The sequence below is a fragment of the Anomaloglossus baeobatrachus genome, chromosome 4 (genome assembly GCF_048569485.1).
Source record: "Anomaloglossus baeobatrachus isolate aAnoBae1 chromosome 4, aAnoBae1.hap1, whole genome shotgun sequence".
Taxonomy (NCBI): domain Eukaryota; kingdom Metazoa; phylum Chordata; class Amphibia; order Anura; family Aromobatidae; genus Anomaloglossus; species Anomaloglossus baeobatrachus.
The window spans coordinates 181,035,371-181,060,427 of record NC_134356.1 but is presented as its reverse complement, the minus strand read 5'-3'; positions in this window follow the sequence as shown (position 1 = coordinate 181,060,427).

The following is a 25,057-nucleotide window of genomic DNA, read 5'->3' as shown; positions in this document are numbered from 1 at the left end:
AGCCGGCGCAGCCCAGCGTGAAGCGAAGTCCTGGCCTGATACAGATAAAGGGACAGCAGCCCAGATACTGGCCAAGCTAAAGAGTACGTTTGACACCCGCACCGCAGCAGAGATAAAGATGAGATTCTTTGGGTGCAAGCAGCGGGCCACAGACAGCATAAGGGACTATGCCTTAAACTTGCAGGAGGCCCTGAAAGCAGTTAAACAGGTGGATCCAGAGAGTGTACGTGAAGAAGACAAACTCCTAACTGAGCAGTTCATAGAGGGGCTCCTGTCAGATGCCCACAGGACCCAGCTGCGTATCATGGTCCTGCAGAACCCTGCTCTGGACTTTGCCAAGTTTAAGGACCAGGCCATCAGGGTACTGAGAGAATCTACACCGAATGACCCAGTACCCCTCCGGCCTCTTGCTATCACGTACCCCGGGGTGGTGCCTGCAACACGAGCCACTGCAGGGGCTGAGGCGCAGTCCCTGGATAAGGATCCCACTGCAGAGCTCAGACAGCAGTTCCAGGAGCTGACCAAGACTGTGGCTGCCCTTGCCAAGACCGTGCAGTCTCTACAAATGACCCCCTCGCCTGCAAAAATCGAGTTGGCCTCCAGCCCAGATGACGTCCCATGGATGCGACAGAGGAGGATTCCGCCGACCCGAGGCAGAGACACAGACCGGTATGATTCAACAGGACAACCGATCTGCCGCCACTGCAACCAGGCGGGCCACATTGCACGACGCTGTCCTTTAAATGGGCTGAGCCTGGGGCCAGGAGCCAACCCCCAGGTGTAAGGAAGCCCGGCTCAAACCCCAGCCGCAGCAAGTATGTGGGAGGACGACCGGTCCTTCCCATTGTGCTGGATGGGATCCCTTTGAATGCCCTCCTGGATACGGGGTCCCAGGTAACAACCATCCCCCACAAACTGTACAAAAGATATTGGGCGGATTCAGACATTGACCATGGCCCAGATGATGATTTAACAATTGTGGCCAGTAATGGTCAGCCCTTACCTCAAATTGGGTACAAAGAAGTAACCATTAAAGTGGGGCGGGTGGAATTGCCATGTCAGGGGATGATAATTGTAGATATTGATCGCAAAGAATCTGACCCACTGCTAACCATTGGTACAAATGTGATAGAAAATTGTATTGCCGAAGTGATAATTTTGTTGCAACAGGCGTCTGAAACTGCCAGCTCCGGGCAGCAGCGTGCCCTACAGAGGGAGATCAGAGCCCTGATGAGGAGGCAGCAGGTAGAGCTGGCCGGAGGAGAAATTGGCAGTGTGAGGGTAAGTGACCCCCTCCCCATTGTAATACCCCCAAGAAGTGAAATGTTGATATGGTGTCGGGCAGCAATAGGCCTCAAGGGTCAGGATTACCATGCCTTGGTAGAACCGGTGTATTCAGACAGTAGGCCTGGAGTCCTGATAGCCAGAGGGGTAGCGGACGTCCGCAAGGGGAGAGTGCCCGTCCGTGTCTTGAATTGTGGGGAGGAGGAGGCCAAATTGCCCCGGTACGCCACTGTAGCAAAACTGTACACTGTCAGCAACAATACCATTAAAGCAGTGGAACCCTTGATCCCGTCCGACCAGGCGGAAGACAATGGCTCCAAGGGGCAGCCGGAAGACTGGTGCCAAAAATTACATGTAGGCACCGACTCCACCCCCTCGCACCAAAAGCATGGGGTTTACCGGGTGGTACAGGAGTACGAGCGGGTCTTCAGCAAACACCCCCTAGATTTTGGGCAGGTGAAAGGGGTTAAACATCAAATCCCCACGGGTGATCATCATCCCATTAAAGAGAGATACCGCCCTGTACCCCCCGCACAGTATCAGTGTGCCAAGGAAATGTTACGGGAAATGAAGGAGGCTGGGGTTATCAGAGATAGTTGTAGCCCCTGGGTAGCTCCACTAGTGCTCGTAAAGAAAAAAGATGGTACGATGAGAATGTGTGTAGATTACAGGCAAATTAACCGCATTACACATAAAGATGCTTATCCACTGCCCAGAATAGAGGAGTCACTAACAGCCTTAAAGTCAGCTAACTATTTCTCCACCTTGGATCTCACCAGTGGGTATTGGCAGGTTCCCGTGGCAGAGGCGGACAAGGAGAAGACTGCATTCACGACACCAATGGGCCTCTGTGAGTTCAATTGTATGCCATTCGGGCTCTGCAACGCCCCAGGGACATTCCAAAGGTTGATGGAGTGCTGCTTGGGCCACCACAACTTTGAAACCGTGCTGTTGTACCTGGATGACGTCATAGTCTACTCCAAGACTTATGAGGACCACCTGAAGCACTTAGCAGAAGTGTTTGAGTCCTTGTCGAAATATGGCCTGAAGATCAAGCCGTCCAAATGTCACCTCTTGAAGCCAAAGGTACAGTACCTGGGTCATGTGGTCAGCGCAGAAGGTGTGGCACCTGATCCGGAGAAAGTCACTGTAATCAAGGACTGGCCAAGACCCACCACAGTGAAGGAGGTGCGGCAGTTCCTTGGACTGGTGGGCTACTACCGAAGGTTCATTGATGCTTTCACCAAGATAGCAGCGCCCCTTCAAGATCTCCTGGTGGGCCAGCCAAAGCAGGCTAAGAAGCAGAGCCCTCCATTTGAATGGAGCAGCCAACTGGAAACATCCTTTGTCCGGCTGAAAGGGGCTCTCACGGGAGAAGAAATTCTGGCCTACCCTGACTACAGCCAACCGTTTGTACTGTATACAGACGCCAGCAACGTGGGACTGGGAGCAGTTCTGTCCCAGGTACAGGGAGGCAGAGAGAGGGTGATAGCGTACGCCAGTAGGAAGCTTCGGCCCACAGAAAGGAATCCAGAAAACTACAGTTCCTTCAAGCTGGAGTTCCTCGCTATTGTTTGGGCAGTGACTGAACGCTTCAAGCACTATCTGGCATCGGCCAAGTTCACCATCTTCACGGACAACAATCCGTTGACACACCTGGCAACAGCCAAGTTAGGTGCGATGGAACAGCGATGGATGGCCCGGCTGTCTAACTTTGACTTTACCATCAAGTATCGGGCTGGCAAGAAGAATAACAATGCTGATGCGCTGTCCAGAATGCCTCACTTACCCGAGTCTGGGGAAGACCTGGATGAACTCGAAGAGATAGAGTTACCGGCTTTCCATCACCAAGGTGTTTCCCAGTGTGAGCATGCTGTGGGAGTGAAGCGCTCAAGCCAGCACGAGGTCTCGGTCAACCCATTACTCCACCATAATTGGGAAGAAACACAGAATGGTGACCCGGCCGTGCGATTGGTCAAAGAGAAGCTAGCGCAAGCTGAGACCCATCTTGGCCCAGACGCTCCAGAGGAAGCCCAGCAGCTGTGGAAGGAGAGGGGACGACTGTTCACCTACCAAGGCAAGCTCTGCAAGAGATATGTCAACTGGCGAACAAATGAACTTGTCTGGCAGATAGTGGTTCCGCAGAGGGATGCTCCAATGGTCCTAGCAGCATATCATGATAACGCAGGACACTTCGGGTGGAAGAAGTTGGAGGCCCTACTCCGTGATCGGTTCTATTGGGTGCACATGAGAAAGATGATCGAGAAGTGGTGCCGAGACTGTGGCTCGTGTAACCTGAGGCGGAAGGATGATGCCAGCCAAAGGTCTCCCCTACAGCCAATTGTCACGAAGCAGCCCCTGGAGTTGGTGGCCCTGGACCACGTGAAGCTAACACCAAGCCGGTCAGGCTATGTGTACGCCCTCACCATTGTGGACCATTACTCTCGTTTCCTGGTAGTAGTGCCTGTGAAGGACCAGACAGCCAGGACAGCAGCTAGAGCGTTCCAGGCATCCTTTTGTCGACCTCACGGCTATCCGGAAAGGGTACTGACTGATCAGGGTCCTGCATTCGAGGCTGAAGTGTTCCAAGAGTTCTGTAACATGTACGGTTGTAAGAAAATCCGAACCACACCGTACCACCCCCAAACCAATGGACTGTGCGAGAAAATGAACCATGTGGTTATTGATATGCTGAAGACCCTACCGCTGGAGGAAAGGAACCAATGGCCAGAAAAGTTGCCAGATCTGGTAGACCTGTACAACCATATCCCAGTGAATTCGACCAACTGCAGCCCCGCTTACCTGATGCGAGCCAGGCCTGGCAAGTTGCCTGTAGACTTTGAGATGGGGACTGTGTCGCCTGAGGCGGTTCAAGAAATAGAGGATTGGGATACAGAACGGCAGCAGCGGTACCGTAAGGTCCAGGAGTGCGTAGAGAGGAGCCTGTCTCAAGCAAGAACGAGACAAGAGCAGCATTACAATCAAACAGCCCCAGCAACTCCCTTAGCACCTGGAGAACAAGTCCTCAAGAAGAAGCGGAGGACGCATAAATTGGATGATCAGTGGGAAAACGAGCCCTACACCATTATCCCCTCCAACTTTGACAATAGTAAGGTATGCCTCATAAGCAAGGATGAAGGCAAGACCTATCAAGCAATTTCCCGAGACCGCCTGAAAGCGTGCCCTGAACGATGCAGAATCCAAAGAGAAATGGAAGGAGTACAAGGAAGTCCCCAAAGTCAAGAGAAAGAAGGGGAGATGATTCAAACCATCCTTGGAAAGTTCCCCAAAACTTGGACCCGAATAAACAATGCTATAGTGGTACCAGTTTTGACGTTTCCGCAGTTGGTCGAGCCAGAAACAGAAAAGGTTCCGGATCCACCTAAAGAACCGTCCGCGCCAGCACGAGATGACACGCCAGCAGTGGAACAGGAGGATCAACCCCCTGTCAGTGGTGAACCTGTCATACCATTGGCGACTCTTAGCCCACAAAGGCAACCATCACGCTTACCTATTGGGATTAGGCCCACCTGTAGTGCTGAGATAGAAGACGCACCACGTAGTCAGGGGCAAACACCAGAGCTACGTAGGTCCCAGCGCAGCACTCGGGGACAACCCCCTCCAAGGTATAGAGAGTCAACTGTATAAGGAAAAAGAAGGAGTATTTATTAGAATGTACATAGTTATGCAAAATGTCTGTAAGGTTGTGTACAAAATGTTTTTCTTTTTTTTTTTGATTGCGAAAATGGACAATTGGGCCACTGGACTATGGGTGGCCAACACCTAAATTGTTCATAGTTAGCACCAGTGTGCTCGACACCCCTGAAGAAAAACCCGTCCGGCGTGCATAGAGTGGGGTCATCAATGCTCTGACGCACGCCCAGAGCCTACGTTGGGGGTTTGATCGCGGCGGGTCCCCCATGGAGCAGTGTAATGGACACCCGGCAGGGAGCCACACTGGACTCTTATAGTAATGTTTAAGTTTGTAACGTTAAAGTATTTGCGCCTCCCATAATGGGATGAAATGTTCTAACATGTCATGTTTGTTTCTACAGTCCGGGAGTACTGAATTTAACTAAGGGGGAGTGTGGCGCCCCAGGACCTGGTCGCCACAACAGCATTGCCCTCCCAAAGGGTTAATGCTGAGCCTGGAGGTAATTGGGAGATCTATTGGCCAGTAAGTTAACACTCAACACAATTCTCCCTCCGGCCAGCAGAGGGAGCTCTGAACCTGGAACTTCAGGGAGGATTCCTTAAGTCTGGCTGAAGGGAGGAAGTAGTGGTTAGTCTGGAGACAGGAGTGAAAGAGTGCAGACGCAGGGTAGTGCTGCCTTGTGAAACTGGGGCCTAGAGCTTGGATAGCTTGGCCCAGTGAAGCAAGGGGAGCAGAGAGGCACAGAAGAGACTCAGACATCGGAGTCTGTAGTTGCCAGGGCATAAAATCCATCCCTGGTAGCTGAATCCGGAGGGCAGGAGAGCTGCAAGCCCCCTGTCCCAGAAGCAATCTGAAGGTACAACTGCATCCCAAGGGCCTGGTGTGGGCTCCAGCAGAGAAGCACCAGAGAGGGCCTGCGCAGTCTACCACACAGAAAAGGGGACGAACAACAAGTCCCAGCAGCAAGAGGGCAATTGCAAACCTAAAGTGCAGTGTCCTAAAACAGCAGAGAAAGATTAAGGAGTAGGCCTCATACTCAACTGGCCAAAGATCACCCCAGGCACTTCCAGGCCGGCCGGATCATCTTTACCATCTGTGACGGTCTCCCTGGACTAAGTTTCTGCCGAGTAAAAGAGGAGAAGGTAAAGAGACTACTGTTTGTGCCTGTTTCTTTCATTGCTTGTCGGCCCTGCACCGTGTTAGTCACACAGCACCATAGACTTCCACAAGCACCAACTGTGCCCCGGGCATTGCTCCACCTGTGGGGAGCAGTACCACCATTGCTGCTATAACATCATCCCGGTGGCCTCACACAGCAGCGGCGGCTTAATAGCCGCAGACCACAGGTGGCGTCACGAATACAAACCTAAAGTCATCCGCCACATATTCAACTGACACCCACCAGGGCCACGGAGCCGGGCCCAGCCACCACTGACTACCACCGGACTAGTCCGGCCCGGCACCGGGTGTCCCATAGCCCTGGGGTGGGCGAGTCAACTTTGGCATCTACATATTAAATAGAACAAAAGATAAACGATTGATATATACTTGGGATAAGATGTCATTAAGGATGTTATGAAGAATTTTTCTTGTAAGACCTACGATAAAGTTCACTGTAGTATATGCTGTATAAGATTTAAATGCCCAGACCAAACTGCAACTTTTCCATATTCTGTAAAACCGGGCACTACAAAATTATATATATTCATGCTTTGTTATATAATTTTTCTTGAAAACAATAAAGAAATATTAAACGAAAAAGGTCCCCTAAGCACCCAAGAAAAACCAGTGTACAGTGTACACACAGAGCTTTTGGGGAGATTTAGGGCACAGAAACTAGTGCACAGTGGCCAATTAAAGTTTATTAGATTAGCCATACAGGGCTTGCTGCAGTGCAATAAAAATGTTTTCAGAGATTGAGCTCCCAAAAAATGGTGCACAGTGTACACACAGAATGTTTTGGGACATTCAAGGCACAGACACTGGTGCACAGTGGCCAATTAGAACTTGTTAGATTGGCCAAACTGAGCCTGTTCCCCGGGGCATAATGATCATTGTCACAGCACTTATAACCATGACCAGGCCCGGGGGTACATGGGGCCCACCGACCCACCACCTGTTTCAGCTAGATGTGCTTCCAAGGGCGCACATCTAGCTAACATACATTGCAGTACAGAGACTCATTTGGTCCCTGCACTGTGATGTGCCAGTCGCCGATTAAGGCTATGAATATTCACTGCTCCCCACGCCCATAATCAAGGGTGTGGGGAGCAGAAAATATGCCAGCACTCGGCAGCTGACTATGCTGTAAGTGGGTGCACAGTTACGTCATGTACTGTGCCGTTTGCACACTGGTCAGTTGCGGCATGCCATCATCAGAGGAGAACAACGGGAGAGCGGAGGGAAGGTAAGAATAATAGTTTATTTTTTTACTGTGTGCAGCACTTGGGAGTAGCATATGTACCAGTATGTACCAGTATGCCGCCAAGATTGGGATTTAAAACATACGGGGGCCATTATGGGGACATGTATATGAGGATGAGGCCATTCTGGGGACATATCAATGAGGATGGGCTCATTATAGGGAAATGTATACCAGGATGGCGCCATTATCGGGACTTGCATATCATGATGGGGCTATTATGGGGACATGTATACCAGATGGAGCTATTATGGGGGCATGTTCAAGAATGGGGCTATTATGGGGACATCTATACCAGGATGGGGCCATGATGTGGACATCTATACCAAGATGGGGACATAAATACCAGCATGGGTTCATTATGGGGACATATATACCAGGATGGGGCCATTATGGAAACATATATACCAGGATGGGGACATATACCAGGATGTTGCCAGGATGTGGATATATACTAGAATGGGCCATGATGGGGACATATATATCAGGATATAGCATGATATTCACCATTATGTGTCCATGATGTGGACATATAGCAAGATGGGGCCATGATTAAGACATATATGCCAGGATGAGGCCATATATACCAGGATGTAGTCATGATTAGGTCGTACACCAGGATGGGGGACTTATTTTCCAGGAAGTGGCCCAGGATGTGGGACATCAGTACAAAATGGGGTCAGTACTACACAATTAAAGGGGGGGGGGGCAACTCAAGTGTCTTTATAGGATTTAGAAGGTTACGATGCCCCATACATCTTACCAACATGTAGGATTGGTGGCCCAGGCTCAAACTTTGCATCAGGGTCCATCGGACTCTAGTTACACCACTGCCTGTTTCAGGGCATTCATTTTTTCCAGACATTGAGCCCACAATAAATAATGCACAGTGTACACAGTGGTTTTTGTCAGATTCAGGCAACAGAAACTTGTTCAGAGTGGCCAATTAGAGTTTGTTAGATTGGCCACACAGGGCCTGCTGCAGTGCCATAAAAAAAAAAAAAATTACAGATATGGAGCCCAGTAAATCTGGTGCACAGTGCTCACACAGAACTTTTTGGGAGAGTCAGGCAATGGGAAATAGTGCACAGTGGCCATTTAGAACTTGTTAGATCGGCTACACAGGGCCTGCTGCAGTGCAATTAATCTTTTTTAGCTATTAACACACAAAAACTGGCACATAGTCTCCACACAGAGCCTTTTGTAACAGTATGACTCCAAGGCCAGAATCACACTTGCTAGTGCCTCGCGTGTAACTCGCGCGAGGCTCTCATTGACTCACCCGGCATGGCCGCACACTATGCATACAGGAGCGTCTGAGCTGCATAGAGATACATGCAACCGACCCGCTCCTGTCAGGGCAGGCCAAGCCGGGTTCTACCATGAAAGACTCGCGCGAGTAACACGTGAGGCACTAGCAAGTGTGATTCTGGCCTAACTCTGTCCCTCACTCCAACAGGATTGTATTCATGTGCTATTCACAGACATGCCCACAACCTAAAAGCTTGCTGATAGGCTGCTTTCCAATCTTTCAACAAGCTTTTCTCTGATGACAGAACCAGACCAGTTTAGGATCCAAACTCTGAACAAATGGGAAAAAAAGAGAAATTTCATGCACAAGAATCCTTTTTTTTCCTGGCTGAAAAAGAAAAATACAGCATTTTTGAAAGAAGGAGCATGGCAATGCTTTCAACATTTTTGTAGCATTTTTGCATCATTTTCTCACCAAAGAAAGAAATGGGAGTGAAAAAACGCAGCAAAAAACACTAGATGTCAACATATCTTTAGGAGTGGAAGACACAGTTTTTCTCTCGAATTAAACTTGACTTTTTTACAAGTCATTATACAGGAAGGTATGTTTACTAACTTTTTTTCTGTTAAATCCATGTTATCTTTGGTTTGGAACGTTTTATTGTCAGATTGTAAAAGGGGCATAATACTATGACAGCATTGTTCCCAGCAAGGACCTTGGCATTGTAGATGTGTCCAGGCATCTTCCCTATAGTGTTTCCATTCCATTTAAAAAAAATATTTTTAGCCCCCCAGACCTCTTGGGAGAGTCTGCCTGAAAAGTTCTTAAGTTTCCCATTGACTTAAATTATGCTCATTACTCAAGACGAGCATTCAAGCACCAGAGCATTTTAATGCTCGCTCATCAATAATATCTAACTATCTAGGCAACTGGTATTTCATGGAACACATCAAGATTTACCAACTAATTCAGCATTGGCTTCTACTGGTCCTAAAGAAACTTTCAGTCAACATGATATATCTAGATATGTGTTGCCCACCTGCAGCGATCGCCCCCAGGGACTGCACTCTACCTTCAGGGATGCCACAGGGTCTCAACTCGTTGGTATCTCTGGCCACAGGTATGCCAGGTTTATTTACATGGGAGTCGTGACGCCACTCACGGTTTGCGGTCAGGGTTATGGGTTACCGCCACTGCAGGTTTAATGAGCGTCTGGGGCTGATGGGGTCTGCAGTCGGATGGTATATCCTCCCGTGAGTGAGGCTGGCCCCAGGGGCTCGGTGTGTGGAACAACAGGTCCCAAAATAACTCAGGCTCAGTCCGTATAGTCTTTTAACTCGTATACTCACTTTTGTTGTTATTGGTGAGGTAACCCGGGTGATGCTGAGATAAACCAGGGAAAACCAGGTATCCTTCAGGCCGGTCTAAGGGTAACCATAAACTCGCCTTCCTAGCACTTCTTTTTTTGGACAACCCCTGACTTGTAGTACAGTGGGATTCATCCAGGGAAGTCGCTACTGACTTTTCTCTCCTTTTTGGACCGTTTGCCGGCAGCGTGGACCAAGGAAGATGGCTCCTTTCTCGATCCTCCTTATGGGCCCCCTCGTTGTTGCTGAGGCTCGGACTCTAGTTGGTTGGTGTGGGACTTGTGGTTCCCTCACCGGCAGGTTTAGCAGATCATTAAATGGACTTCTATTCTAGGGACCTGTTCCCCGTGCGTGCCTAGTCACCAGAGCCTCCGTACTCGACCAGCTGACTTCCTCAGCATCTTTCTGACCGACTTGCTGGTAACCGTTCTCCCCGCTAATGGCTACTACATGTGCATGGTCTGACTAGCGTGTCAGCGCGCATCTCTCCTTTCAGCAACCCTCTTTCTGCGCCTACTGCTATCAGACTGACTAACTCCTCCCACTTTCCTTACAGCCACTGCCACCTTAGCTTCTAGCTCCTCCCCCTACACCCCTTGCTGAGCTGTGGAGGCAAGCCCCCTCTTGGGTCTGTCCAAGGTTCCCTCTCAAGGTGTGGGAGACCTGGTTGCTATGTGTCTGTGCGTACACACCTTATTCCGGCCTTTGGAATTGCCTGGAAGCACTGTCCCAGCATGGGTACAATGCTTAGCGGTGCCTGACCAGGTCAGGGGCGCCACAAATATATTAATAAAAATGATGAAAAGTTACGTGTTTAGTGGCAGCTACCCAGTAGAGATGAGCAAACTGGACATGACTCGGTAGATTCAGATTTGCTGAGATCGCCTGTGTTTGCCAAACAGTTTGATGAACCTAGCTGAACCTATTGAATTCAATGGGAGGCAAAAAAAAGGCATAGATAACATCTTTAGGAGGTCCAAAAGCTACCAAAACAGCTCAAACAGTTTTAGAGTGAAGCCACACTCCATAAGAAATATTGGATGAGTGACAAGAGTAGGCCTGTTGCTCTAAGAACCCTGCCATTACATACAAGATACAACTTGGAGACCCATCTTGGAGTCTCCACATTTTCAAAAATTAGAGGCAGACAGCAGGACAGTGGCATCAATTGGCCCACAGTATCCATAGTGTCTTGGTGCTGCAGTCAGGTAAGGGTCATACACCACACAGGGTCTGGCGCAGCATTTACAGCTTTCAAATCAGGAGGTAGGTGGATGAGTGACTTATGTAGGTATCTTGCTCTGAAACCCATGCCACTACAGGCAAGAGAAGGGGGAATAGTTGGTGCTTCAAAGATAACAAAAAGCCAAGGTGTAAAAGTAACAGTGGAGGACACACTGCTTCATTTTTGCACGACAAAAGCACTTTTTAGTAACATCAGCAACAGAAGCAACCGAAGCCATGACAAAGGTTTCACAGACAGCAATAACTTGTTATCAATGAAGCACGCTGAAAAGTATGTGCACAGTTTGCAACTGGGGTGGAAAAGTTATTGGAGATCCATGACTTGTTCATCTTGATAAAAGTTAGGCGGTTTATACTTTAACAGGTCAGAAGGATGTACCTTATCTGTCAGGACACCACCAGCAGCACTGAAGACACTTTCTGAAAGAATGCTGGCTGCAGGGCATGACAAAGCCTCCACTCAGACCTCTCTTCTATTTGTGAAGCCCAAAATGCAAAAGAGTCTGACCCACCACTGATGGAATTGATATTGAGCTTGAGATACTCCTGGAACGTCTTCTTCAGTCATTCAATATGTGTATGTGTCAGATTTGTACTCTGTTCTGCTTGTGTATGGGATAGTGTAAAAAATGTGTTACACAAGTTGCATAAATAACTTCTGCCACTTAAACTGTTGCTGCTGCTAATATTTCTGTAATGACGACTTAATGTTCCTGGTGTTTGATGTGAATAACTGTGATGAATAACTGTGATTCACACTAGATACCTCACTGCTATCTTGGTGAAAATCACTCTTAAGGTTGTGTATAAGCTTGTTTCCATACTACAGCAAGTGTGTCCCTTTCCAGGGGGAAGCATCTGGAAAGATTTACTCTTGTACCATGGATCTAACACAGTGGCAACCAAGTAGTCAGCACTATTTTGAATAGTAACAATTCTGGAATCATTTTTTAGCAAGAAGGCATCCATGTGTTTGACACTTCCGTGAGGTCCAAGTCCACGGTGTATTGGTGGCAGGGTAACACTCAAGCTTGCTTCCTCTGTCCCCTCCCAACAACCATGGACAACAGAGAGGGGATCAATGTCTTCTTCAACTCCTAACTATTGAGCCCCTATTACCTCTTCCTCCTTGTCCTCTTCCATTTCATCCTTGGCTTCTACACTTCCACTAACAGTTTGTCTGGTACCATGAGCCTATCTTGATCGCTGTACTCCACTCTAACCTGCCACCCGCCTTTACAATGACTGTCCGGACCTTAGAGATATTGGTATCCCTTCTGCATCCTCCTCTGCTTCCTCCTCTACTTCTGGGACCACCACTTCCACCCGCAGACAATTCAAAGTCTGCTCCAGCATGTAGAAGACTGGAATATTGATGCTAATGATGGAATCATCAGTGCTAACCATCTAAGTAGCCATTTTGAAAATCTGCAGAAGGGTGCAGAGGTTTTTCATCTATGCCCACTCAGTAACCGTGATTTGCCCCACGACTGCATCGCATTGTCCCAGTGTATACCTCATAGCATATTGCACCACAGCTCGTCGCTGCCTCCCACAGTCACTGCAACATGTGTAGAGTGGAATTCCACTGTGTTGGCACATTGCATAACAAACGGTTAATCGGTAGGCCGAAAGACCTCTGTACCGATGCAAGTCAATTAGCAATGGGTTGCGAATGGTCGAAGTGAGCAAAAAACGACTGTGCCTTATGCAGAAGCTCTTCCAGGCCCGGGATAGTGGCCTAAAAATTGCTGTACAACCAGGTTGAGGATGTGAGACATGCAAGACACCTGTGTGAGGTTGCCCCGGTTATGGCTGCCACCATGTTCATACTATTATTGCACACAGTCATCCCTGGCTCTAGGTTCAGTGCAGACAGCCATTGCTGAAACTCGGCCTGGATAGCTGTCCACAACTCTGGAGCTGTGTGACTGCATTCTCCCATGGATTTTAATTTCAGCACTGCCTGATTTTGTTGAACCATGGCAGCACTGTACGGAGGTGGGGGGATTCCATCTGCACTGTTGAAACGCGTGTTACATTAAGGGAGAGGTTGAAGACACAGGTGGAGGCCCTAGAGGAGGTGGAGGAGGCAGAGCAGTGGAGGAAGTCATAGATACAGAGATTTGTTCCGCAAGCCTTGGGGATTCCAAGACTTGTGGAGAAGACCCTTTATGGTCTGCCCCTGCAGCCATCAGAGTCACCCAGTGCCCTGTCAGCAATATGTAACACCACTGGCCATGCTTGCTCATCCAGGTGTCAGTGAGGAAATGCAAATTAACAGACACAGAGTTTTTCAAGGAATGGGTGATGTTGTCTTCAACATGCTAGTGTAATGCAGGCACAGCTTTATTAGAAAAGTAATGTTGACAGGGAAAATGGTATTGGAGAACTGCCACAGCCATCAGCTTTCACAAACCGACTGCATTCACCAGGCAGAAAGGCAGCATTTTTGTGACCAACAGTTTAGATATAATGATTTTCAAGCTCTTAGATTTGGCATGTGTTGGAGGAAATGATCTTTTATGGGACAACAACTGCAGGACCAAAAGCTAGCTGCTGTGCTGACAGAGGGTGGAATAGGGTGTACATGACAAACTGGTGGACTGTTAGGGAGGTGTAGGCAGCGATGTTATGTTGGATTGCGAAACATGTGGTGTACTCGGTGTCTCACATGGGTCAAAAACATTCCACTTCTGTAACAGCTGACATGCTCTCACTACCCCAACTGTAGCAGATAAACAAGTGGAGGTTTTGCTGCTGGAGGCCTGTGTGAGAACACTTTCGAAGGTGATGGAGGAGGAAGAAGCAGCAATCGTGGCTGATGGGGCAGACAGTGGTTGTGGATGCCTGCTAGGCCATGTTTTAGCGCAATAAGACTGCCAGAGTAACGTATGGTGGTAGAGCATGTGCCGCTTAATGCATGTAGTAGTCATATTACTGAGTCGTTGTTTACAAACCTGGCAGATAACAAATGTAGGGTCATCCTTTGTGGTCTCAAAAAAGGCCCAGGCTAGGCAACCCTTACTGCGAACTGCAGACCTGCGACCGCTACATACGTGCAATAAGAAGCTGAGTCCTGCACCACTCGTGCGTCTCCGTTACCCAGATGATAAAATTTCACTTGCAGGAGCTTTCAGCACCGGTATAAGAATTACTCCGGACACAGCGTGCTGGTCAAGTATGAGGAAACGATCCAATCAACAAAGTAAGATGAAAAATGACCGCAAAACAGCTGCTATACCAGATGTTCTTTATTCAATCTTTGTGCAGGATAAAAATCGCGGCGGGAGGAGACCTGGATACCGGCCCCTCACAGAGGACGATGGCCGTTTTGCCTGTAAATAGGCTTCTACGGGTCCACCTTGGTCCACCTGCTGGATACAGCCAGATTTGTGCTTTTCGTGGTTGCATCAGTATGTGACTATTAACAATATAGGCTCCTCGTCTTTCTCCTAGCAGACGATGTTGATTTGGTGTACGCTGGCTGGGTGGGCCCACTAGGCCGCATTTTAGCGCAGTGAAATTCCCACAGTAAAGAATGTTGGTAGTGCATGTACCTGCTCATGCATGTAGTTTTCAAATTAGTTGAATTTTTCCCTCTACTCAGGCATTGTTTACAATGTTGGCAGATGACGGAAGTTGGGTCATCTTTTGTGGTCACAAAAAAGACACAAGCTAGACAACCTTTCCTGCGAACTGCAGACCTGCAACCGCTACTGGCCTCAGTCAGAATTGTGAGTGCGGATACAGTGCTTCTTATGGTTGTATCACTATGTGTTTGTGTGGGAATCGTCACTATTACATCCTTGGCTTCCTCCTCCTCCTCCATCTCTCTGCTGAGCTATTTTGCTGCTGTCCCTGGGTTCAGACCAAGTCGGATCTCCAACCTCTTTGTCATCTTCTCTGTAGTTCTACTCATCACCCTGACAGTCAACTTTCTTTTCCTGCTCTGACACCACAGTACAGTATGCATGTACCTCTGTTATCTAAGTCTCATAATCATCACCACCACCCCCGGGCTTAACATTTGGTGACAATGGTCTGGATTCTGCTTGGACCCTACTTCATCCAACTGACAAAGATTTTGGACATCAGTGCAGATGCTTTCCTCCTCTTGAAGCTGGGATTCTTTTAGCAGACCTCTCATGCCCATGCCCATAGAATAGAATGTGTGAAAAGCTCTGCGGACTTTGTCATCTGTGGTTCCCCACAGTTAGTTGGGCAGTTCGAGAGTTATGGCGAAGGGGAAACAAGGGTAATTGGGGTATCACCTCTGAGGACTGTACTGTATGTGAAGGACGGTATACCTCAAACACCACGCTTATTCCCCCTTACACCATGACCTCAAAATTTCCCACATGTTTAATTTACCCTTTCCCTCTTTTAAGCAGCTGTTTCATAACCCTAGCCCCACACATTTCAATCATGAATCACTAAATTAACAATCACTATTTAGGTGATTAAATGACAATTTTCACCTGGAGCACAGATTTTGCAGTATTTACATGCAGAACTAGCAATTTGGAGCAGGAACTAAATTTAGTCTTATCAAGATGCACAAATCACAATTTGGAGCTGCAACACAGATGTGGCCCTATTTACATACAGAACTAGCAATTTGGAGCAGGAACACAGATGTGGCCAAAATTTAGATGCATAAATCGCTATTTGGAGATGGAACATAGATCTGGCCCTATTTAGATCCATAAATCAAATTTGGAGCTGAAGCACACAATTAGCTATCACTAGATGATGAAATGCCTTCTATCCTAGCTATCTCAACTACCTATGATTAAAGCCTTAGCCAAGCTAACTGTCTAGCAGCAGCAGCAGCGGTAGCACCGTACCTAAGGTTTAGCAATTACAAATTGGCACCGCCGCCGCATGTCTGCATGTTTTATGCAGAGGGACATGTGCCTTAGGTAACCAATGACACATGCCATTGTGTCTGAATGCTGCAGATGTTTTTTGCGTCCTAATTGACTGCCGGAAAATTTTTAAGAAAAAAAAAAGGTTACTGCTCCTGTAAACTCCCCCTCCCCCTTCCCTCATAAAACATGTCTGTTGCTCATCATAGAGCGCCACTACAGTAGTCAAAGTAATAGTAAATTATTTGAAAAGCTGCAGTTACTGAACAAAACTGAACATTAATGACTTTTGAGGAAAGTGTACGGATTACCAAGCCTGAGACAAACCGGTGTGTAGATTCCATGCCTAATATGTCTAATATGTTCATTTATTTGCAATATGAATGCTTGCTTCATTTTAACAAATTATCTTTTCACAATCCAGTAAAATCTAAAAATCTGTAAAACATTTATGTAAAACTATAAATTATAATAGCCTTTTGAAACTAATTATACATACAGACATTGAAGAGGCTTACAAATGAGTATAGCAAATTCAATAGAAGTAGATGAATAAATGGAAGAATTGTAATTAATTTCATCATTAAGATATAACTGTGAAACAATGTTAATATTTCATATTTTGTATTTCATATTAATCATCCTGAATTCAAATTTATATTTGATATATGAAAAACCCTCTGGCTGAGAAGACACAGACTCATCATCGTGCTCATGTTGATCCCTGCAATAAACTAAGACACCTATAATGGAGAAGCAAACATTGCAACTGGGCAATGAAGCAACAGAAGAAGATGGCCTTTTCTGATAAATTATATTTTCTTTTACACCATGTAGACGGCTATGTGTGTGTCATCACTTACCAATGAAATAGATTACATAAGACTGAACTGTAGGGAGAAGACAAACCAATGAAGGAAGTGTGATGCTCTGGACATGTTCTGCTGGAAAACTTGGGTCTTTCATTTATTTGGATATTATATGGATGTTACTTTTACTAGTATCACTTGCTTCAACATCGCTGCAGACCAAGTATGCCTAATGTCCTCGCCAGCATGAAACTATTTCTCACCATACATCAAAAATTGTTCAGGATGAGGATTGTGACAAAGAATTCTAGATATTGACTTGGCTTCCAAATTCCCCGAATCTTAATCCAATTGAGTACATGTGAAATGTGCTGGAAAAGACAAGTTTGATTTATTGGGAGCCCAACGACTTATAGGTTTTAAATGCATAACTCCAACATTTTTCTTTTCTTTTCACAGACAAAGTAATACTTTTAAGGTCCCTGGCTCATCTTATACTTACCCTCTGGTGTCTGGTCACCATATTGTGACCAAAACGTCTGATTAGCCCTAAGTCATAAGCTACATTGCAAGCACTCAATGCACATCTATGATAGCCAAAACGAGGTTGTCATACACTGCCATTTTTATGAACTATGACTAATGCGGAGTAGTCAGTTGATGACTGTTCATTGAGGGACAGAAAACAAATTGCTGAGTGATACTGTCACTGAGGTGATGTGTGATAGAAGTGACAACCTCCCTAATACTATACATTTCATCTGCCTATTTTGATTTTGATTATTTGCAAATGTAATTAAATCTAGAAAATCTGTGTCCTAAAACAATCACCATGATCGAGTTGTGCTGAGTAGTGATGAGTGAATAATACATTTTTAGGTTCGGGTTATTCGTATGGAATACCTACTACTATTCCAATATTCGTCACGAATAATGAACCTAATGCAAGGCAATTGTGAACCCAGATTTCCAAGTAAAATGTTTACCTTCTCCATTGACTTGTATTAGGTTTGTTGTTTGTGATGAACAGTAGAACAGTAGTAGGTATTCAGTACGACTAACCCGAACCCGAATATTTAGTATAAGTTCATCACTGATGCTGAGGTACTAAAAACTCGATTGAGCAGATTAATTCATGGAGGATTGTGTTTGAGTCAAATTTCCTGATATTTTGAACACACATTGAGGAGGTCATCAGAAATATTTACATTTAGAAGGAGTTGGAATTCTTTCGCCAACAAGGAGTCCCAGAGGACATTACTCAGAGTACAAGTGGCACAACAAGGAACTTCAGGCATCTGACTCCGATTTGGCTCCAGCTAAGGTTGGCAGTACCTTCTGTTCTGGCTCAGGGCATCAGGTAGCCCTAAGGCTTCAAATAAATTAAAGCAGGGGTTTCCAAACATTTTTTTATCTCCTTGGAGACCTTTGCTAATGAAAATTTATGAACCATGTGTGGGAACCTTCTCTAACCCATCCTGGGGAAAGAACACCACAAGTTCTTTTTCCATTTATTCATATAAGAGGTGCATTTGGGACTTTCTCACATTGTATACATGCATCTTTTTTTTCTTTTTTTTCTTTTTTTTTACACCAAGTTGATTCAAATCTGAGGCTTGTAGGTTACAGTCACTGTTCTCTCCCTCATTAAGATGATTCCATGGGTTTTTAGTGCCAACAGGGGTATAATAACTATTGGGTCAAGTCAAAATGCTGACAGGCTGACTGTTCTCAAAATGAACAAGGCCTGGATTGGACCTGTGTTCCAATCCCAGCAGATGAGATTAGTGGAATATAAAGTCAATTAAAATTTTTTTTCTGGTGTATTCCCATCATAGCCAGCTTTACATAAGTGCGAGTGGTGTGGTCGCACAGGGCGCTGGCCAGCAGAATGCAGAGGGGGCACCCAGGGAGCAGAAATTCACTTTCACTTTTCTGCTCCTCCTCTGCACAGGCTTCAGCAGAGATCGCCCTCCCCTCCTCTGGGCTCTGTGTCCTGTGTTCTCCCACGTTGCACAGGCTCAAGCAGAGGGCGCCCTACACTCCTCGGGTCTCTGTGTCCTTTCTGCTTCCTTCTTCACTAGAGAGAGGGGAGGGGCGCCTGCACTACCGCAGAAGCTGCTACTGAGGACCCACCAGAAGCTGCTACTAAAGACCCACCAGAAAGTATACAGTAGAAGAGTATAATGTGATTATTATTATTATTATTATTTATTATTATAGCGCCATTTATTCCATGGCGCTTTACAAGTGAAAGAGGGTATACGTACAACAATCATTAACAGTACAAGACAGACTGGTATAGGAGGAGAGAGGACCCTGCCCGCGAGGGCTCACAGTCTACAGGGAATGGGTGATGGTACAATAGGTGAGGACAGAGCTGGTTGCGCAGTGGTCTACTGGGCTGAGGGCTATTGTAGGTTGTAGGCTTGTTGGAAGAGGTGGGTCTTGAGGTTCCTCTTGAAGCTTTCCACGGTAGAGGAGAGTCTGATGTGCTGAGGTAGAGCGTTCCAGAGTATGGGGGATGCACGGGAGAAATCTTGTACACGATTGTGGGAAGAGGAAATAAGAGAGGAGCAGAGAAGGAGATCTTGTGAGGATCTAAGGTTGCGTGCAGGTAGGTACTGGGAGACTAGGTCACAGATGTAGGGAGGAGACAGGTTGTGCATGGCTTTGTATGTCATGGTTAATGTTTTGAACTGGAGTCATTGGGCGATGGGAAGCCAGTGAAGGGATTGGCAGAGTGGCGCGGCTGGGGAGTAGCGAGGGGAGAGGTGGATTAAGCGGGCTGCAGAGTTTAGGATAGATTGGAGGGGTGCAAGAGTGTTGGAAGGGAGGCCAGAGAGCAGGAGGTTGCAGTAGTCGAGGCGGGAGATGATGAGGGCATGCACTAATGTTTTTGAAGATTCTTGGTTAAGGAAAGCACGGATCCGGGAGATATTTTTGAGTTGTAATCGGCATGAGTTGAAGAGGGCTTGGATGTGTGGCTTGAAGGATAGAGCAGAGTCGAGGGTTACTCCAAGGCAACGAGCTTGTGAGACTGAAGGATGAAATAGCAGACAGACATTGTGGTATTTTGGTTAGTAGAGAGGTAATGTCAGGTCCAGAGAGGTAGATCTGTGTGTCATCGGCATAGAGATGATACTGGAAGCCGTGGGACTCTATGAGCTGTCCCAAGCCAAAGGTATAGATGGAGAACAGCAGGGGTCCAAGAACTGAGCCTTGAGGGACACCGACAGATAGGGGGCGAGCTGAGGAAGTGGTGTGAGAATGGGAGACGCTGAAAGTTCGGTCGGTTAGGTATGAGGAGATCCAAGATAGGGCCAAGTCTGTGATGCCCAGAGATGAGAGAATCTGTAGTAGGAGGGAATGGTCTACTGTGTCGAAGGCAGAGGACAGGTCTAGGAGGAGGAGGATAGAGTAGTGTCGCTTGGCTTTGGCGGTTAGTAGATCATTGGTGACTTTGGTTAGGGCAGTTTCGGTAGAATGATGTGGTCGGAAGCCAGATTGAAGCCGGTCAAAGAGGGAGCAGGAGGAGAGGTATGAGGACAATTCAAGATGGACATGCTGTTCCAGTAGTTTTGAGGCATAGGGGAGAAGGGATATGGGGCGATAGTTTGACACAGAGGATGGGTCAAGGGAGGGCTTTTTGAGGATGGGTGTAATAGAGGCATGTTTAAAGCATGAAGGGAATACACCACTTGCTAGTGATAGGTTGAAGAGATGGGTTAGGGCTGGGATGAGGACTGCGATGATGTTGGGGATGAGGTGCGATGGGAGCGGGTCCAGTGCACAGGTGGTTAGATGTGATCTTGAGAGTAGAGTGGAGAGATTGTTTTCTGTCATGGTGGAGAAGCTGGATTTGGAGGAAGAGGGATGAGTAGCTATGATGAGGGGCTGTGGTGATTGTGGGCCAAAGCTTGCTCTGATGTTGTCAATCTTCCGCTTGAAGAAAGAGGCAAAGTCTTCAGCTGAGATGAGAGGAGAGGGAGGTGGTGCCGGAGGACGGAGGAGAGAATTGAAAGTGTTGAATAGCTGTTTAGGGTTGTGAGAGAAAGAAGATATGAGGGATGAGAAGTAGGTTTGTTTTGCAGCAGTGAGTGTGGACTTGAAAGTGGTGAGGGACTCTTTATATGCAATGAAGTGTTCAGTGGAATGAGACCTCTTCCATCTGCGCTCAGCAATTCTGGAAGCCCGTCTAAGTTCTTTAGTCTGCCTTGTGTGCCAGGGTTGCCTGTTGATTGTGCGGGTTTTGGTGTGTGTGAGGGGGGCAGCTGATTCGAGAGCTGCAGAGATTGTAGTGTTGTATAAAGTTGCAGCGGCATCTGCATCATGTAGAAATGCAATGTCTGTGAGGGGGAGAAGGGACTGAGAAAGGGCGTGTAAATCAATGTGTTTGATATTTCTGCGAGGGTATGAAAATTTGTGGAGGGGGGGTTGCATACTTGGAGAAGAGAGGGAAGAGAATGTGAGTAGGTTGTGGTCAGACAGGGGGAGAGGCGAGTTAGAGAGGTTAGATAGGGAACAGAGGCGAGTGAAGATGAGGTCCAGCGTGTGGCCATCTTTGTGAGTAGCTGCAGAAGACCATTGGGTGAGGCTGAAGGAGGAAGCGAGTGTTAGAAGTTTGGAGACAGATGAGTGGGAAGTGTCAATGGGGATATTGAAATCACCCATAATGATGGTGGGGATGTCGGTGGAAAGGAAGTGTAGTAGCCAGGTGGTGAAATGGTCAAAAAAGGCAGTGGCTGGCCCTGGAGGGCGGTAAATGACAGCCAGCTGAAGGTTGGAGGGGGCGTAGATGCGTACGGAGTGCACCTCAAAAGAGGGGAGTGTGACAGAGGGTGGTAGAGGAATTGGTGTAAAGGAGCATTGGTCGGACAGGAGCAAACCAACTCCTCCACCATGCTTGTTACTGGGGCGGGGGGTGTGTCATATCAGTGATGTGTGTCATATCAGTAATGTATCATGTGCTGACTGTGTGTGATGTATAACGTGTGTGTATGTCCTGTAATGTAATATCTACCTGTCTGTCTGTCTGTCTATACATCCATACTGGCTGTCTGTCTGTCTACCTTCTATCTATCTATCTATCTATCTATCTATCTATCTATCTATCTATCTAGCAATACAAAAGCAGGAGCAGCACTTAACCTGTTGTGGTGCAAAGTTCTTCCAATCAGTCCCACCCGATTCCAATAAACAGCAAAAAAAGTGAAGGCAGCACTTTTTTAAACTTCAAAGAAAACGCCTTTTAATGGCCCATAGGATACAGCAACATTTCAGTCACAGGTGACTTTTTTCAAGCAATACTGCTTGAAAAAAGTCACTTGTGACTGAAACGTGGCTGTTTCCTATGGGCCATTAAAAGGCATTTTCTTTGAAGTTTAAACAAGTGCTTCCTTCACTTTTTTGCTATCTATATATCTATCTATTTATCTATCTATCTGTCTTGTCATCTCTCTATTATGTATCTGTCTATAGCCATCTATCTATCTATCTATTTATCTATCTCTATTATCTATCATCTATCTATCTTAGGCTAGTTTCACACTTGTGTCGTGTGGCTTCTATCACAATACATTGTGTGACGCATGTGACTAATGCGTTATAAATAGTGTGATAATAAAGGCAACGGATTCCTGTGAAATAACGTGTTGCGTTCTTTTAGTTTTCTTTAGCCGAGAGAGCTCCCATCATCACCGCACACACCGGCACTCCTGCCCCCATCATTACTGCACACACCGCCACTCCTACCCCCATTATCACTGCACACACCGGCACTACCACCCCTATAATCACCGCACACACCGGCACTCCTGCCCCCATCATCACTGCACACACCGGCACTACCACCCCCATCATCACTGCACACACCGTCACCACCGCCCCCATCATCACCGCTCACACGCAGGCACTACCGCCCCCATCATCACCGCACACACACTGGCACTACCGCACCCATCATCACCGCACACACCCAGGCACTACAGCCCCCATCAGCACCGCACACACGCAGGCACTACCGCCCCCATCATCACCGCACACACACTGGCACTACCACACCCATCATCACCGCACACACGCAGGCACTACAGCCCCCATCAGCACCGCACACACGCAGGCACTACAGCCCCCATCATCACTGCACACACACTGGCACTACCGCACCCATCATCACCGCACACATGCAGGCACTACAGCCCCCATCAGCACCGCACACACGCAGGCACTACAGCCCCCATCATCACTGCACACACACTGGCACTACTGCACCCATCATCACTGCACACATGCAGGCACTACCGCCCCATCATCACCGCACACACACCGGTACTACTGCTCCCATCATCACCACACACACACTGGCACTACAGCCCCCATCATGACCGCACACACGCAGGCACTACAACTCCCATCATCACCGCACACACAAGCACTACCGCCCCCATCATCACTGTACACACGCAGGCACTACAGCCCCCATCATCACCGCACACACGCAGGCACTACCACCCCCATCATCAATACACACACACAGTCACTACAGCCCCCATCATGACCGCACACATGCAGGCACTACAACTCCCATCATCACTGCACACACAGGCACTACCGCTCCCATCCCCACCGCACACACACTGGCACTACAGCCCCCATCATCACAGCACACACGCAGGCACTACAGCCCCCATCATCACCGTACACACACTGGCACTACAACCCTCATCATCACCTCACACACACAGGCACTACCTCAGTGACGTCACCGCTGACAGCGCGATTCACTTCAGTTTCTGCGTGGAGCTCACAGAGAGCGGCAGTGTTCTGTCAGCTTACAATGTGGCAGAGCTGAAAGCCTTGTGGGACCTCGTGTGGATTACATTGGACCTGGAGGGGTATTTGGGGATTAATAATGTGGTGAAAGAGGGTATTTTTGTCTTTTATTCAAAATAAAGAATTTTTTCAGGTGTATGTGTTTATTTACTTTCACTTACAGGTTAATGATGGGGTGTGTGTCATAGATACCTGCCATGATTACCTTGGACTTAGTGGCAACTATGGGCTGCCATTAACTCCTTATTACCTCGATTGCCACCACACCAGGGCAATTCGGGATGAGCTGAGTAGAGTCCCAGGATGGTTGCATCTAATGGATGCGGCAATTCCGGGCGGCTGCTGGCTGACATTTTTAGGCTGTTGGGCTCCCCATAATGTGGGGCTCTCCATCCTGAGAATATCAGCCTTCAGCCATGTGGCTTTATCTTGGCTGGTATCAAAATTGGGGGGACCGCATGCCATTTTTTTAAAAATTATTTATTTAATGTACTGCACGATATAGACCTGCCCACTGTCGGCTGTGATTGGTTGCAGTGAGACAGCTGTCACTCAGCGTGGGAGCGCATCTGACTGCAACCAATCATAGGCGCTGCTGGGCGGAGGAAGCAGTGAATACGAGATGGAATAATGAGCGGCCGGTATTTTCAAAAGCAGGAGAAGCCGCCAGAGCAGTGTGACAGCTGTGCAACGGTGATTGGTGAGTATGAGAGAGGGGGTGAGAGAGAGAGACTGACCGACAGGGAGAGCTAGAGACCAAAAGAGAGACCAACCAATAGACCGACCGACAGAGAGAGAGAAAATGACCCACAGAGAGAGAGAAACCGACAGACAGGCCAGTTTGAACTCTAAAGCTGTCACCTGAGCTCCGGAGTTTAGTCCGGCCTGTCCGCAGCTGTGACATGAACTAAACCGCAATCATCGTGGAATCATTCGGCGCTCGTGGTCCAGTCCTGCAAATCCTGAGTTCAATCCAGGCTGCACTCCGGAGCTCAAGTTAGAGCAAGTAACTGCAGTCAGGACTGGTATCTGGCGGTTCCTCCGGTAACCAGTCCAACACTATAGACAGGGTACAGGCAGCAGAGAGAGATGTAAAGGCTGATAACAGCACTTGTAATAAAGAGCCTGAAGATATTCACTGAGTGTGTTTCATGAAAGACACAACAAGTAGAACTCCACACTTTGTGATCTCACTCATCTTTACTGGAAAAATAGTAATTTAATTGCCTTCATTAGTAGTGCTTCAAGTATGAATTAAAAAAATGTATAATTTAATTCACAGGCAGCTGGAAAGGTGCCCTATGCACATATTTCATTG